Raw genomic sequence first — 15,838 nt, forward strand, 5'->3', positions numbered from 1 at the left:
TATGGGATTATTTAGATGGTTTACCTGGTCCTGGTTTAACTTTAGTACCTTGTATCTTTCTAGGAATTCATCCATTTCCTCCAGATTTTCCAGATTTTTGAGTATAGGCTTTTGTAGTAGGATCTGATGATTTCTTGCATTTCCTCAGTTTCAGTTGTTATGTCTTTCTTTTTATTTGTGATTTTGTTAATTTGGATACTCTCTCGTTGCCCTCTAGTTAGGCTAAGGGTTTATCAATCTTGTTAATTTTCTCAAAGAACCAGTTCTTGGTTTTGTTGATTCTTTGGATGGTTCTTTTTGTTTCTATTTGGTCTATTTCTGCCCTAAGTTTGATTATTTTTTGCGATCTACTCCTCTTGGGTAAATCTGCTTCCTTTTGTTCTAGAGCTTTCAACTGTGCTGTCAAGTTGCTAGTGTATGCTCTCTCCAGTTTCTTTTTAGAAGCACTGAGAACTATGAGTTTTCCTCTCAGTACTGCTTTTATTCCATCCCATAGGTTTGGGTATGTTGTGTTTTCGTTTTCATTGAATTCTAGAAAATCCTTAATTATTTTTTTATTTCTACTTTGACCCTGCTATTGTTTAATAGAGCATTGTTTAGTTTCCATGTGTATGTGGGCTTTTTGTTGTCTTTGTTGTTATTAAAGACCAGCCTTAGACAATGGTGTTCTTATAGGATGCATGGGAGTATTTCAATCTTCTTATATCTAATGAGGCTGGTTTTGTGACCAATTATGTAGTCAGTTTTCGAGAAGGTACTCTGAGGTGCTGAGAAGAAGGTGTATTCTATTGTTTTAGGATGATATGTTCTGTAGATAAATATTAATTTCACTTGGTTTATAACCTCTGCTAGTTTTACAGTTTCCTTGTTCAGTTTCTCTTTTCATGTTCTGTCCATTGGTGAGAGTGTGGTATTAAGGTCTCCCACTATTATTGTGTGGAGTGTAATATATTTTTTGAGCTTTAATAGGGTTTCTTTTATGAATATCGGTGCTTTTGTATTTGGAGCATATATGTTAAGGATTGAGAGTTCCTCCTGAAAAATTTCCTCTGTAATATGTAAAAAGTGTCCTTCCTTATCTTTTTTGATAACTTTTGGTTGAAAATCTACTTTATTTGATATTAGACTGGCCACTCCAGCTTGCTTCTTGGGGCCATTTGCTTGGAAGATTTTTTCCCATCTTTTAATCTTAGATAGTGTCTGTCTTTGTCTCTGAGACGAGTTTTCTGTACGCAGCAAATCGCTTGGTTTTGTTTATATATCCAGTCTGATAGCCTATGTCTTTTTATTGGGGAATTGAGTCTATTTATGTTAACAGATATCAAGGAATAGTGGTTGCTGTTTCCTGATATTTTTGCTTTTGGAGGTTGAATTTTGTTTATGTTTTTCTTCTTTTGGTTTTCTTGCTTAGGAGTTTTCTTGTTTTTATTAGGGTTTAATTCCCCTTTTTGTATTGGGTTTTCCCCTTATAATTCATTGTAGTGCTGGGTTTGTTGTCAGATATTGTGTAAATTTAGTTTTGTCTTGGAATATCTTAGTCTCTCCATCTATGGTGATTGAGAGTTTTGCTGGGTATAGCAGCTTTGGCTGGCACCTGTGCTCTCTTAGGGTCTTCTTGATGTCTGTCTGGGCTCTTCTAGCTTTCATAGTCTCTGTTGAGAAGTCACGTGTGATTCTGATTGGTCTGTCTTTATATGTTACCTGGCATTTTTTCCTTACTGCTTTTAATATTTTTTCTTTGCTTTGGGCACTTGGTGTTTTGACTACTATGCGTCAGGAGGAATTTCTTTTCTGGTCCACTCTATTTGGAGTTTGGTAGGCTTGTGTCAGACTCATGGTTATTTCATTCGTAAGGGTAGGGAAGTTTTCTTCTATGATTTTGTTGAAGATATTTACTGTGTCTCTTAGTTGATATTCTTCATCCTCCTCTATTCCTATTATCCTTAGGTTTGGTCTTCTCATTGTGTCCTGAACCTCCTGGACATTTTGGGTTAGGAACATCTTGGCTTTTACATCTTCTCTGACTGTTTTGTCTATGTTTTCAATGTTGTCTTCGGCCCCCGAGATTCTCTCTTCTATCTCTTGTAGTCTGTTGGAGATGTTTGCATATGTGACTCCTGATTTATTTTTTCGGTTTTCTACCTCCAGGGTTGTCTCTTTTAGTGTTGTCTTTGTTGTTTCCATTTCCATTTTAAATTCCTTCTTCCATTCCTTCATCTCTTTGGTTCTGATTTCCTCTAGTTCTTTGATTTCTTTGAGTGTTTTTCTTGTTTCCTCTTTAAAAGCTCCTAATTCTTTATGCTTTTTCTCCCGTTCTTGTTTAAGGATCTCTATCATCATCTTGAGGTATGATTTCAGGTCCGTGTCTTCTTTTTCTGGATTGTTTGATATTCTGCTGTTTGCTGTGTTGGGAGAGCTGGGTACTGGTGTTGCCAGGTTTTCTTGGTTTCCCTGGGGTACGTTTTTCCTTTCCTCTTGCCATCTTGTTGGTCCTGTGTCCCTGGATCACTGCTGGGTCACCATTGGCTCACAGCTATTCCAGTCTTGTGTCCCTGGCTCAATGCTGGCTCACTGCTGTTCCTGGTGGTGGATGGTCTGATTTCGTGTTCTGCACTCAATGTGATCCAGCTGGGAATAGCCTGATGCCAGGTTACTGGTTCCCTGAACCGAGCTGGGGCGGGGAGGGGACTGGTGAACAGCTCTTTTAGCATGCTCTGTGGAGATCTCTCTGCACCCCAGCTAGTCTGAAAGCCTCCTTGTTAGTCCTGTGTCCCTGGATCACCACTAGACCACTGCTGGCTCACCGCTGCTCCTGGTGGCAGATGGTCTGAGTGCCAGGAAATTTTCTCCTGTGCCTATGTGTTCTAAGGTTTTTCCTACTTTCTCTTCTAATAGTTTCAGTGTACCTGGTTTAATGTGGAGATCTTTGATCCACTTACACTTGAGCTTTGTACAAGGAGATAAGAAAGGGTCTATTTTCATTCTTCTGCGTGCTGAGTGCCAGATGGACCAACGCCATTTGTTGAAGAGGCTGTCCTTTTTCCATTGAATGTTTACATCTCCTTTGTCAAAAATCAGATGACCATATATGTGAGGGCTCATTTCTGGATCTTCTATTCTATTCCATTGATCCACATGCCTATTTCTGTACCAGTACCATGAGTTTTAGCACAATTGCCTTGTAATATATACCATGCTGTTTTTAACATAATTGCCTTGTAATATAGCTTGAGGTCAGCGATGGTGATTCCCACAGATGTTTTCTTGTTGTTGAGAATGGATTTCAATATTCTAGGGGTTTTTTTTTTTTTGTTATTACAGATGAATTTGCAAATTGCTCCTTCCAACTCTATGAATATTTAAGTTGAAATTTTGATGAGGATTACATTGAATCTGTAGATTGCTCTTGGTAAGATGGCCATTTTTACAATGTTTATGCTTCCCATCCATGAGCATGTGAGATCTTTCCATCTTCTGAGATCTTCAATTTCCTTCTTCAGAGATTTGAAGTTCTTTTCATATAGGTCCTTTACTTGCTTAGTTAGAATCACACCAGGATATTTCATACTGTTTGTGACTATTGTGAAGGGTATCTTTCCTCTAATTTCTTTCTCAGCATGTTTGTCCTATGAGTAGAGGAAGGCTACTGATTTGTTTTAGTTAATTTTATATCCAGCCATTTTGCTGAAGTTGTTTATCAGCTGTAGGAGTTCTCTGGTGGAATTTTTGAGGTCACTTAAGTATTTTATCATGTCATATGCAAATAGTGATATTTTTACTTCTTCCTTTCTGATTTGTATCCCTTTGATTTCCTTTTGCTGTGTAATGCTCCTGCCAAGACTTCTAGTACTATGTTAAATAAGTAGCGGAAAGTGAGCAGCCTTGTCTAGTCTCTGATTTTAGTGGGATTGCTTCAAGTTTCTCACCATTAAGTTTGATGTTGGCTATTGGTTTGCTGCATATTGCTTTTATTATGTTTAGGTGTGGGCCTTGGATTCCTGTTCTTTCCAAGACTTTTAACATGAGGGGGTGCTGAATTTTGTCAAATGCTTTCTCAGCATCTAGTGAGATGACCATGGGTTTTTTTCTTTGAGTTTGTTTATATGGTGGATTACGTTGATGGATTTCCATATATTGAACTATCCCTTCATCTCAGTATCAAGCCTACTTAATCATGATGAATGATCTTTTTGATGTGTTTTTGTATTCAGTTTGCAAGAATTTTGTTGAGTAATTTTGCATCAATGTTCATGAGGGAGATTGGTATGATGTTCTCTTTCCTTGTAGGGTCTTTTTGTGATTTAGGAATGAGGGTTATTGTGGCCTCGAAGAATGAGTTGGGTAGTGTTCTATCTGACTCTATTTTGTGGAATAATTCTGAGAGTATTGGAATTAGGTCTTTTATGAAAGTCTGATAGAATTCTCCTCTGAACCCATCTGTTCCTGGGCTTTATTTGTTTGGGAGACTTTTGATGACTTCTTTCATTTCTTTAAGTTTAATGAGACTGTTTAGATGCTTTATCTGATCCTGATTTAACTTTGGTATCTGGTATCTATCTAGAATGTTGTCCATTTCCTCCAGATTTTCCAGTTTTGTTGAGTCTAGTCTTTTGTAGTAGGATCTGATGATTTCTTGAATTTCCTCAGTTTCAGTTGTTATGTCTCCCTTTTTATTTCTGATTTTGTTAATTTGGATACTCTCTGCCCTCTAGTTATTCTGGCTAAGGGTTTATCTATCTTGTTGGCATTCTCAAAGTACCATCTCCTGGTTTTGTTCACTTTTTTATATAGTTCTTTTTGTTTCTACTTCGTTCATTTCAGCTCTGAGTTCAATTTTTCCTGCCTTCTACTCCTCTTGGGTGTATCTGCTTCTTTTTTTCTAGAAATTTCAGCTTTGTGATCAAGCTGCTAGTGTATGCTCTTTCCAGTTTCTTTTTGGAGGCACTCAGAGCTATGAGTTTTCTTTTCAGTACTGTTTTCATTGCATCCCATAGGTTTTGGTATGTTGTGCTTTTATTTCCATTAAATTCTAAAAAATCCTTAATGTTTTTCTTTATTTCTTCCTTGACCATGTTATTCTTGAGTAGAGCATTGTTCAGCTTCCCTGTGTACATGGGCTTTTTGTTGTTTTTAACCACCAGCCTTAGACCATGGTGATCTGATAGGATGCATGGGAGCATTTCAATCTTCTTATATATGTTAATGTTTGTTTTGTGACCAACTATATGGTCATTTTAGGAGAAGGTTACATGAGGTGCTGAGAAGGTATATTCTTTGTTTTAATGAAATATTATATAGATGTCTGTTAAATCCATTTGACTCATAACTTCTATTAGTTTCACTGTGTCTCTGTTCAGTTTCTGCTTCCATGATCTGTCCATTGATGTGAGTTGGGTGTTGCAGTCTTCCACTATTTTTGTGTGTGGTTCAATATATGCTTTGAGCTTTAGTAGGGTTTCTTTTATGAATGTGAATGCTCTTGTACTGGAGCATAGATGTTCAGGACTTAGAGTTCGTCTTAATAGATTTTTCCTGTGATGAGTAAAATGTGCCCTTCATTACCTTTTTGGTAACTTTTGGTTGAAAATCTATTTTATTCGATATCAGAATGGCTTCTCCAGCTTTTTTCTTGAGATCATTTGCTAGGAAGTTTTTTTTTTTTCCCAGCCTTTTTCTCTGAGGTTATGTCTGTTTGCTTTCCCTAGAGTTTAGTTTCCCTCTTTATGTTGGGTTTTCCATCTATTATCCTTTGTAGGGTTGGATTTGTGATCAGATACTGTGTAAATTTGTTTTTGTCCTGGAATATCTTTGTCTCTCCATCTATGGTAATTTAGAGTTTTGCTGGTTATAGTAACCTAGGCTGGCATTTGTGTTCTTTTAGAATCTGTATTATGTCTGTCCAGGATCTTCTAGCTTTCCTAGTCTCTGTTGAGAAGTCGGGTGTAATTCTGATCTGCCTTCCTTTATATGTTACTTGTCGTTTTTCCCTTACTGCTTTTAGTATTCTTTCTTTGTTTTGAACATTTGGTGTTTTGACTATTATGCGTCAGGAAGAATTTCTTTTCTGGTCTAATCTATCTGGAGTTCTGTAGGCTTCTTGTATGTTCATGGTCATCTCATTCTTAAGAGTAGGCAAGTTTTCTTCTATGATTTTGTTGAAGATATTTATTGTGCCTTTTAGTTGATATTTTCTCCCTCTTCTATACTTATTATCCTTAGGTTTGGTCTTTTCATTGTGTTCTGGATCCCTGGACATTTTGAGTTAGGAGATTTTGGGGTTTTGCATCTTCTCTGACTGTTTTGTCTATGTTTTCTATGTTGTCTTTGGCCCCTGAGAACCTCTCTTTCATCGCTTGTAGTCTGTTGGTGATGCTTGTATCTGTGACTCCTGATTTCTTGCTTAGATTTTTTATCTCCAGGGTTGTCTCTTTTTGTGATTTCTTCACTGTATCTATTTTCATTTTCAATTCCTTCACCTGTTTGGTTGTGTTTTCCTGTATTTCTTTGAGTGATTTCTCCTGGTTCTCCTGACATTGTTTAAGGGAGAAATTCATGTGCTTCTCAAAGATCTCCATCATCATCATGAAGTATGATTTTAAGTCTACATCTTGTTTTTCTGAAGTGTTAGAAAATCCACTACTTACTGTGATGGGAGAACTGGGTTCTGATGTTGCCAGGTTGTTTTGGTTTCCATTGCTTGGGCTCTTCCACTTTCCTCTTGCCATCTTGCTGTCAGTGACTGTAGATGATTTTTATGCTTCTGACTGGTGCTTGTCTCTCCTATGGGTCTGAAGGCCCATGAGCTCAGGAGGGCAATTGCTTCTGGGTATTCAGCTCTTTGTGGGAAGGCAGTGAGTTCATCTGGCAGTGACTCAGTTATGTTTTTGTGGGCTCAGGTGTGAGAGCTCTTGTGAGGCTATTCTGGGAGCTCAGCCTTCTGCCCAAAGGGCTTGAGTCCTAATGGCCTAGACCCAGCTCTTTCTCAAGGCCAAAAGGGACCCTTTTCCAGAGAGCACTACACTCCATGTGCTCCTAGAGCTCCCTGAGTCCCTCAACGGACAGCTGGTGTGCCTGTGCATTAGGTTCATCCTTTGTCCAGGTGGAAAAGCACCTGTGCAGCTGATCTGGGAGCTCAGCCCTCTGTGGGCAGATCCCGAGTCCTCACTGTAGGCCAGAAGCTACTGATACCAAGAGAGCACCATGCTCCCTGCACTCCAAGAACTCTGGCGTGACCTCCCCGGGCCTGACCTTCAGGCTCACCCTTGGTCCAAGTGAAAAAGCACCTGTGCAGCTGATCTGGGAGCTCAGCCTCCTGCACAGAGATCCTGAGCCAAGAAATACAACATGCTTAGTTATCAGGGAAATACAAATCAAAAGCCCTTTGAGACTTCATCTTATACTAGTCAGAATGCCCAACATCAATAAAACAAGTAACAACTAATGCTGGTGAAAATGAGGGGTAAGGGGAACATTCATCCATTGCTGGTGGGAATGTAACTTATACAACCACTACAAAAATCGATCAGTGTGATCTTTCCTTAGGAAGCTGGGAATAAATCTACTTTAATATCTAGCTCTACCATTCTTGGACATGTATCCAAAAGGCTCTATAGCCTACTGTAGAAACTTTTGCTTTTCAATGTTCATTGCTGCTCTATTTACAATGGCAAGAAATTGGAAACAGCCTACATGTTTGTCAATATGAATGGATAATGAAAATCTGGTACATTTACACAGTGAAATATTACTCAGCTTAAAAAAAAAACAAATCATGACATTCACAGGTAAATGGAGTTAGAAAAAACATCGTCTTGAGTGAAGTAACTCAGACCCTCCAAAAGACAAACATGACATTATTTGCTTATAAGTATGTGCTAGATAGCTTTTAGATAGCTTTTAAACCTTCAATAGGCACATTCCAATCCACATAATTATAAAGGTTAGATAAGGGACAAGAGACTAGTGGGGAGAGATGACTCTAAGAAGTTGAAATAGAATAGTTAGTTATGAATAGACATGGGGTGCTAGAACAGGAAGATTTAAAAAAGAGGGAGAGGGAAAGGGGGATGAGGGAGGGTTTTGAGGAAGGGACAGATAAGACTAAGGACCATATGAAGAACCATATAAAAACCTACGACAGTAGAAGTTTCTTTATAGATATATACATAGATGGAATTATGTAATTGGGAAAAATTACATAAATGAAAACAAAAAGTTTCAACTAGACATTTCTAGTCACTAAGTGAAATCTTCTATGCTGGGAATAGGTTGCATCTAATTGAACTGCAGGCCACAGGGGTCTCATGGAATACCCCAAATGACTCAGACTGTTGATAAGGCTATTTGGGTTGCTCTCCACAAATGGACGTTAAAGCCCTGTTGCTGAAGACAGCACCTCCATATCTCATTGAACATAAAGAAGGCAAGATTGCACTTATCTAGAGCCATCACTCCTACTGACTAGTGCTCACTGTACTAGAAGGTACTGTGCATGTTACCAGAGAGGAAAGGTAAGCACCAACCTGGATAGAGACCTTTCAATCTACAATGGTGACCTCACTACAGGGTATACAGAAGCAGTGGGAATAACCACCCACTATCTGATTAAATTAAAGATCCACTATGAGATGTGTGTGAATATATATATATATTCAATATATATATTTAATGCTTCTGAGACAGGGTCTTTTTATTATGTAGCTCTGGCTGTCCTGGAACTCGCTATGAAGACTGAGCTGGCTTTGAATCTATAAAGTTCTGCCTGTCTATATCTCCTGAGTGCTGAGGGTAAAAGTAGCATTTTTATTTATTTTTGCACAACCAGCCTTTTGCTTATATATTATTTTGTGAGTTTTCTGTATGTATGTGCTCTTTCTTTGTTTCTTTTTTCTGTCTATTTTATTCTGTTCCTGGTTTTTTTTTTTTCTTGTTTATTTTCTAAAAAGAAAGAGAAAGAAGGTTTGTTGGTTTGAAAGTCAACGGCCCCATAGGCCCATAAGGAGTGGCACGTGGCACTATTAAGAGGTGTGGCCTTCTTGTGGCAATTTTTAGTATTCACAGATCATTATGCTTAATCTATACCCAACAAGAAATCTGTTTCCATGTTATGTTCTGTCCTACATGTACTTCACGCTTATGGTAACTAGTAGGATTTCAATGCATGCTATCAAATCTCTAGAAGAATTAAGTACTGACAAAAATATTCATATAGTGTCATGCCAAGATGTCTTTAAAAATCTGTAAATGTATCCCTCTTTTTTATTTTTTAAATAAAGCAATAAGGAAAATAAAGAGGTGTGGCCTTGTTGGAGGAGGTGTGTCACTGGAGGAGGTGTGTCACTGGGGGTGGGGTCTAAGGTCTCAGATGCTTAAGCCAGGCCTAGCCTGGTTTCACCTTCCCCATGCCTACTGATCCCAATTTAGAACTTGTAGCAGTAAATAGCTAATCTTCTCCGAGCTCCTGGTAGGCAATCACACTTCTTGCCACTCACTAGAGTTCTTTGGATTTGCAAATGAAAACATACACACACACACACACACACACACACAGAGAGAGAGAGAGAGAGAGAGAGAGAGAGAGCGAGAGAGAGAGAGAGAGAGAGAGAGAGAGAGAGAGAGAGAATATTTATTTTTAATGAGCCTTAACTTGCTTAATGGCTAGACACTTCCAAACCTCCCCACAGTTTACACACTCTCCCCTCTGATATTCCTAAGTTAACATTTTTTTAAAACTCTATTTTCCCTTTACTGTCCTGTTTCCTTCTGGGCAGCCTTCCAATGGGGAAGCTTTCCCTTTGCACCTACATTTTGGCTGTCGTTATCCTCTTGCTTCTTCATTGAATGGTCCATCCTATGGTCCTCTTCCTCTCTCTCTCTCTCTCTCTCTCTCTCTCTCTCTCTCTCTCTCTGTGTGTGTGTGTGTGTGTGTGTGTGTGTGTGTGTGTGTGTGTGCTTTCATTTTCGAATCCAGAGAACTCAGGCAGGTAGCAAGAAATGCAATCATCCACTGGGATCTCAGAGTGAATTAACAACTCATGGCAACAAGAACTCTAAGCTCCTCCTCAACCACCCTGTCTGCCTACACACCACCATACTCCCTATCATGATGATAATGTACTTCAGTTTACCTCTGAACCTGTAAGCCAGCCCTATCTAAGTGTTTTCTTTATAAGAGTAGCCTTGGTCATGGTGTCCTTTCACAGCAATAAAATCCTGACTAAGACAGAAGGCAGAGTTAGGAGTGAGGAGGTGAAAGTGGGGAAACCATGATCATAATATATCATATAAAATTTATTTTCAATTCAAAGAAAAGTGAGGTATTTGCTCAATGGGATGAAGGACCACTGTGCTACAGATGCTGGTTCCCTAAAAATAAGGATTTGACTTAGGGTAATGTGACTGACCAAATCCATGTAAAATCTGCTAGGATGAATAAAGGGCAATGAGCAAAGTTGGAGGATGGAAAACAGGCACTCTGGTGTTTGCCTGCAATGGCAGCACTCTGAAGACCACTGAAGGCTACGTTAGCCAACCCATTGCTACACAAGTCCATCTGAAGAGCAGGCATTGTAGGGGACAGAATTGGTGTTAAAAAGTTCTCTGTGGGGAGCTGGCAGCACTGAGAGGAATGCTTATGTGCAAGCATTAGGACATGAGCATGAGACCTGGCCTTGCCTTGTAAGCCTGGAGCCCAGCACTGTGTGGGGGCAGAGAGGGAAGAACCGTTGGGAGTGCTAGCCACTCGGCCTCCCTGACAGATGGTGTCTCTGTCCTCAGAGAGAGACCCGTCTCAGGGACACCTGATGTCCTCTTCCAGCACGGGTGTGCCTACAACTGCATACGTGTGCACAAACAAGTATATTTCTGTACATCAACAGTTAACAATATGAAATAGAAATTTAAAAGCAATTTCATTTACAATAGCATCAAAAAGAATAAATTACACGGACTAGAGTGGCTGTTATTAACAGGACATACATGTTGCAGGCAAGTAAGGTGGCTCATGAGGCAAAGCCACTGCTGAAGAAGCCACAAAACCTGAGTTACATCCCAAGAACCTGCAGGACATTTATACATATGCAAGTCAAAAACTGAAAATACATATTGGAGAGAAGATAGAGAAATTGGGATGCTTACATACTGTTCAGAGTAACATAAAGCGAAATCACACTTCCATAGTGGAAGTCTTAAGGAGTCTTAAATCAAACTACCCGATGACCCAGTGATTCCATTCTGGGAGTGTACACAAAAGAATCAGAATCAAGGCTGCAAACATCTGTCTGCATAGATGGAAACCTGTCAGGCTCACTGCCCACCTCCCGTTTCCTGTGTGGAAATCCTAACCCATGAGGTAAATCGATGCTGGGGATGGCCTCTCATACCTATGTGTCTGTTTAATCTTCCTCTTAGAGTCTCTTACTTTGAGATGATACATTAAATAGGGAAGAAATAGAGACCTGGGAATGTAGCTCATCTGGCAGAGCACTTAGGCAGTACACAGGAAGCCATGATACTTATCCCAGCACTAGATAAAACCAATGTGGCCAAACATGGTGACACATGATTCAATCTCAGCTCTGACAGACCTGGGCAGGCAGATCTTGTGAGTTCAAGGCTAGCCTGATCTACACAGTGAGTTCCAGGCTAGCCTGATCTACACAGTGAGTTCCAGGCAAGCCTGACCTACACAGTGAGACTCTGTCTCACTTTGATACAGTGGTAATTCCAGCTTCTGGGAGGTAGAGACTAGAAGTTTAAAGTTAGACTAATCCATATAGCAAGCCAGCCTGGTCCTCTGTGACACCCTCTCTTGGAAAGACGAGGTGGGAGGGGAGGGGAAGGAAAAAGAGTGGCGGTCAAAGGAGAAGAAAAGGGAAAAGGAAATAAAAAAAAAAAAGAAGTAGCCATCTATAGGTAGCATAGAAAGGCAACAGGGAAATCAGCCATGCAGAACCTTGACCCTGGATATCTAGTCTCTCCAACTATGAGAAAATTGAGCCACCCAGTCGTGTTTTGCTGCAGCCACCCTAGTACCCTAACATGATTGCACGCTCACATTTAAAGCTCACATTCACAACAATCAGCATGTGAAAGCAACCCAATTTACAATAAAAAGATAAAGAAAATGTGATGCATATCCCTCTCACATGTTATAACAGCCACGAGTTCTTAGGACACATGATCATTGAAATCTGTTACCCACAAAGAGATCACTCATACAAGGTTCCTAGAGTTGTCAAGTACATGGACCCAAAGTGGAGGAGTTGCCAGGAATGCAGGGAAGGATGTAAGGGAAAGCATGCTTTTAACTAGAGTTCCAGTCATCTCACAAGGAGTGCTGAAGATTGACTGGATCATAATGTAGGTTATACTTAGCAACACTAACTGAATACTAAACACTGGATAAGATGGGGTTATTTGCGTTTTGCCATAATTTCAAAAGAATAAAATATTAAAGAGTAGATATTAAATATCAGGTTTGTGCACTGGAAATTATAGAACATCACTGAAAGAAATCAAATGAAACAGAATGGCATCTTACATTCCTGGAATTCAAGATTTAATACTGTTAATAAAATATTACTGCTCAAAGCAATACATAAGCTCATTGCAAATTTTCAAGAGCATGTTTTTCAGTGTGTGCCAAGTATGTTGGTGTGCCAGTGGAGGCAAGAAGAGGGCATTGGAACTGTTACAAATACTCTTGAGCCACCCAACATAACTTCAGAGAACCACATGTGTGGGACTGTGAAAAGCACCCTGGTTCCTGGTGAAGAGAGGCTAAACATCTGGTGACCCTAAGGAAGGTAGGTGCTTCCCTAAAACTCCCAGGTAACCAGGCTGCTGTCACTAGCCACAACCCTCCATAGACTTGTGGTAGGTGAACACCCCAAGCCAGTCTTCCACAGATAACCACAGGTTACAGAGGCTCAAGACAGATCTCCATTATAATGAAGAACCTGAAGGCCTGGAGGCTTAGCCAATTAGCCTTTCTTCCCAGACACTCCTTGCTGCAGAAGGTATTTAATCTCAGGCTCATCCTGAGAAGTGGGGTGTGGTTTCATTCATCCACTTTCCTCCATGGCAATAAATGCCTTAGAACCATGGATTGTCCCTTTCTATCTGGACCTGCTGACCAGCCAGACCTCTCCTCTTCCTGGGAACCAGACAGCCCCCTGCCCCAGCCAGCTCCAGCTGCCTGCCCTGACCCTCAGACTTCGCTTCCCCTCCCCCAAGAGCCATGCCCTGTGGCTGCCCTAGAGCCAGACACCTGTGTGGCAGGAAGGAGGGAGGGAGGAAGAATAAAAGGAAGGAAAAGGAGAGAGGGAAGGAGGGAGGGAGGGAGGGACAAAGGAAGGAAGGAAATAAATCAAGAGACCAAGGAAAATAAATCATTGATCTTGAGCAAGCCCAGTTTGAGAATTTACTACAAAAGTCACAAAACACCTTAATATATACAATAAAGTTTATTTGTAAAAAAGCATGGTGGTGTGTCTTTAACTCCAGCACTGAGTAGTCAGTGGATGTCTGAGTTTAAAGCCAGCATGGTTTACATAGCAAGTTCTACTGCTATCTAGCCATCAGTGCTACATAGAGAGGTCCTGCCTCAAAGAAAGGCAAATAGATAAATAATTTGAAAAGTTATAGGAACTAAAAGAGGAATCTGGACATTCCCAACAGACAGAGATGATAAATGTTTCAGAGAGGAAAACCTCACCATGATGAGGTAGGTCCTTACATACTGTCCACATGAAGTTGTCATACTGATCCCCCATGAGCACCAACTAAAATTCCTTAAGAAAACTGACTGGTGTTAAAAGCAAGAGAGTGCTCAAGTTCAACAATTGAAGAAGAAACGATGGAAACGATTACTGTGTAGTGTGTACTTTGAATTTCCAGAAATACACAACAAAAGATTGTGATTTGAGAACTAGAAAAAGAGACTTGAAAATAGTAAAATGTGCCTTTAAGGAATTCCAAACAAACCAGCATAAGAAATATGTGGGGAATAAATATCATTCCACAGTGTACACACATATACACAAAATATGTTCCATACCATAAAATGCAAAGATATTTATTGGTCAGTGTACACATTTGCACTTCAAGTGCTGGTACACATTTGTGTGCAGGTGTGCATTTGCATGCAGGTGTGCAGGTGTGTGCAGGTATGTGCAGGTATGCATGTGTGTGCAGGTATGCAGGTGTGCAGGTGTGTGCAGGTGTGCATGTGTGTGCAGGTGTGTGCATGTGTATGCAGGTGTGTGCAGGTGTGTGCAGGTGTGTGCAGGTGTGTGCAGGTGTGTGCAGGTGTGTGCAGGTGTGTGCAGGTGTGTGCAGGTGAGCATGTGCCTTTAGAGACTATATAACCTCGGTATGACTCATCAGGTGCCTTCTTCCATTTGTTTAAGAGGGTCTCTTAATGACCTGGAACATGGCCAAGTAGTCTGGACTAGCTGGCCATCAGCCCCTCTTTGCCAACCTACCACTTCTGGGATTTTATATGGGCTCTGGGCATCGCCATTCTTGGAAGGCAAGAACTTACTGACAGAGCCCATCCTGAACCACCCCAAAACAAAACAAGCCAAATATTTTTAGAAGAAAAGTAAAATCTACAAGTAAAAACCAAAACCACCATTGTGGTGGCATAAGAACAGACTGGCCACAGGGAACCCAGACACACCATGTGATCAGGTGACTTTAGCAAGGGAAGCAAACACTTCTCTGTAAAGGTGGGAAAGCAGAGCTGGGGAGTCACATCCTTGACTTATTACTACAGGTACAGAACCGTGCCAGGGGCTGAAGTACAAACATGGACGCTACAAAACATGAAGGGGAAAGTAGAAGCCTTTACGGTTTTGAATTTTGCCAATTATTTCTTGGATATGATACAAAAACCTGCAACCAAACACATACACAGAGACGCATACAGACTGGGCTCCATCAAATTAAAACCTTTGTATACCAAAAAACAGTGATGTATCAGGATGAAATGGTACTTGCTGGAGTGGAAAAATATGGATTTGATGTCTAGAAATAATATAAATATATATATCAAATAATCCATATAATTCAACAGCAAAAGAAAAAAATAACAGATTTAAAAAATGGGCAGTGGTGGCACATGCCTTTCATCCCAGAACTTGAGAGGCAAAGGCAGGAGGACCTCTGTGAGTTCGAGGCCAGCCTGGACTACAAAGTGAGTTCTGGGATAGCCAGGACTGTTACACAGAGAAACCCTACTTTTAAAATAAAATAGGCACAGAACTTAAACATAAATTTCAATAAAGAAGAAATACAAAGGGGCAACAGGCATGCTCATATATGGATGACTGATGCTGACTGAACAGGTGGCTAATAGGGACATGGAAAAGGAAATATCATTTCTCTTACAATATAGAGAAGGGCAAAACCTGTGCTCTGCACAGAGCAATAGTGGAGGGTGAGAGTCTCTGAGAAATAACATGGTGGCTACTTGAAGAAATAAAAGACAGACTTGCATATGAGAGAGGAATCCCACATTTGTTTGACTACCCCTTCCAAAATAAACAAACCCTCCAGCCCAGAGTTTTCAATGCTCATGTCATAACAACAATGACTGTAAGAGCCAAACAGTGAGGACAAATCCAGTGTCCAATGACGGGTGAACGGTCATTGTATGTCCTGGACTCAGGCTGCTGACATGAAAAAGGAGGGAAATGCTGCTGGTCACACCTCACAGGCCAGCTCCAAAGAAGCAAGGCTTAGCAAAGCAAGTCATACGGAAAACAAGTGTCTCAGAATCCCATTTCATGTTGATCTAAAACAGGCAAATGTACGTGTAGTTTAGTGGCGACGT

This window comes from Micromys minutus (assembly GCF_963924665.1).
Source record: "Micromys minutus genome assembly, chromosome: 1".
NCBI classification, from domain to species: Eukaryota; Metazoa; Chordata; class Mammalia; order Rodentia; family Muridae; genus Micromys; species Micromys minutus.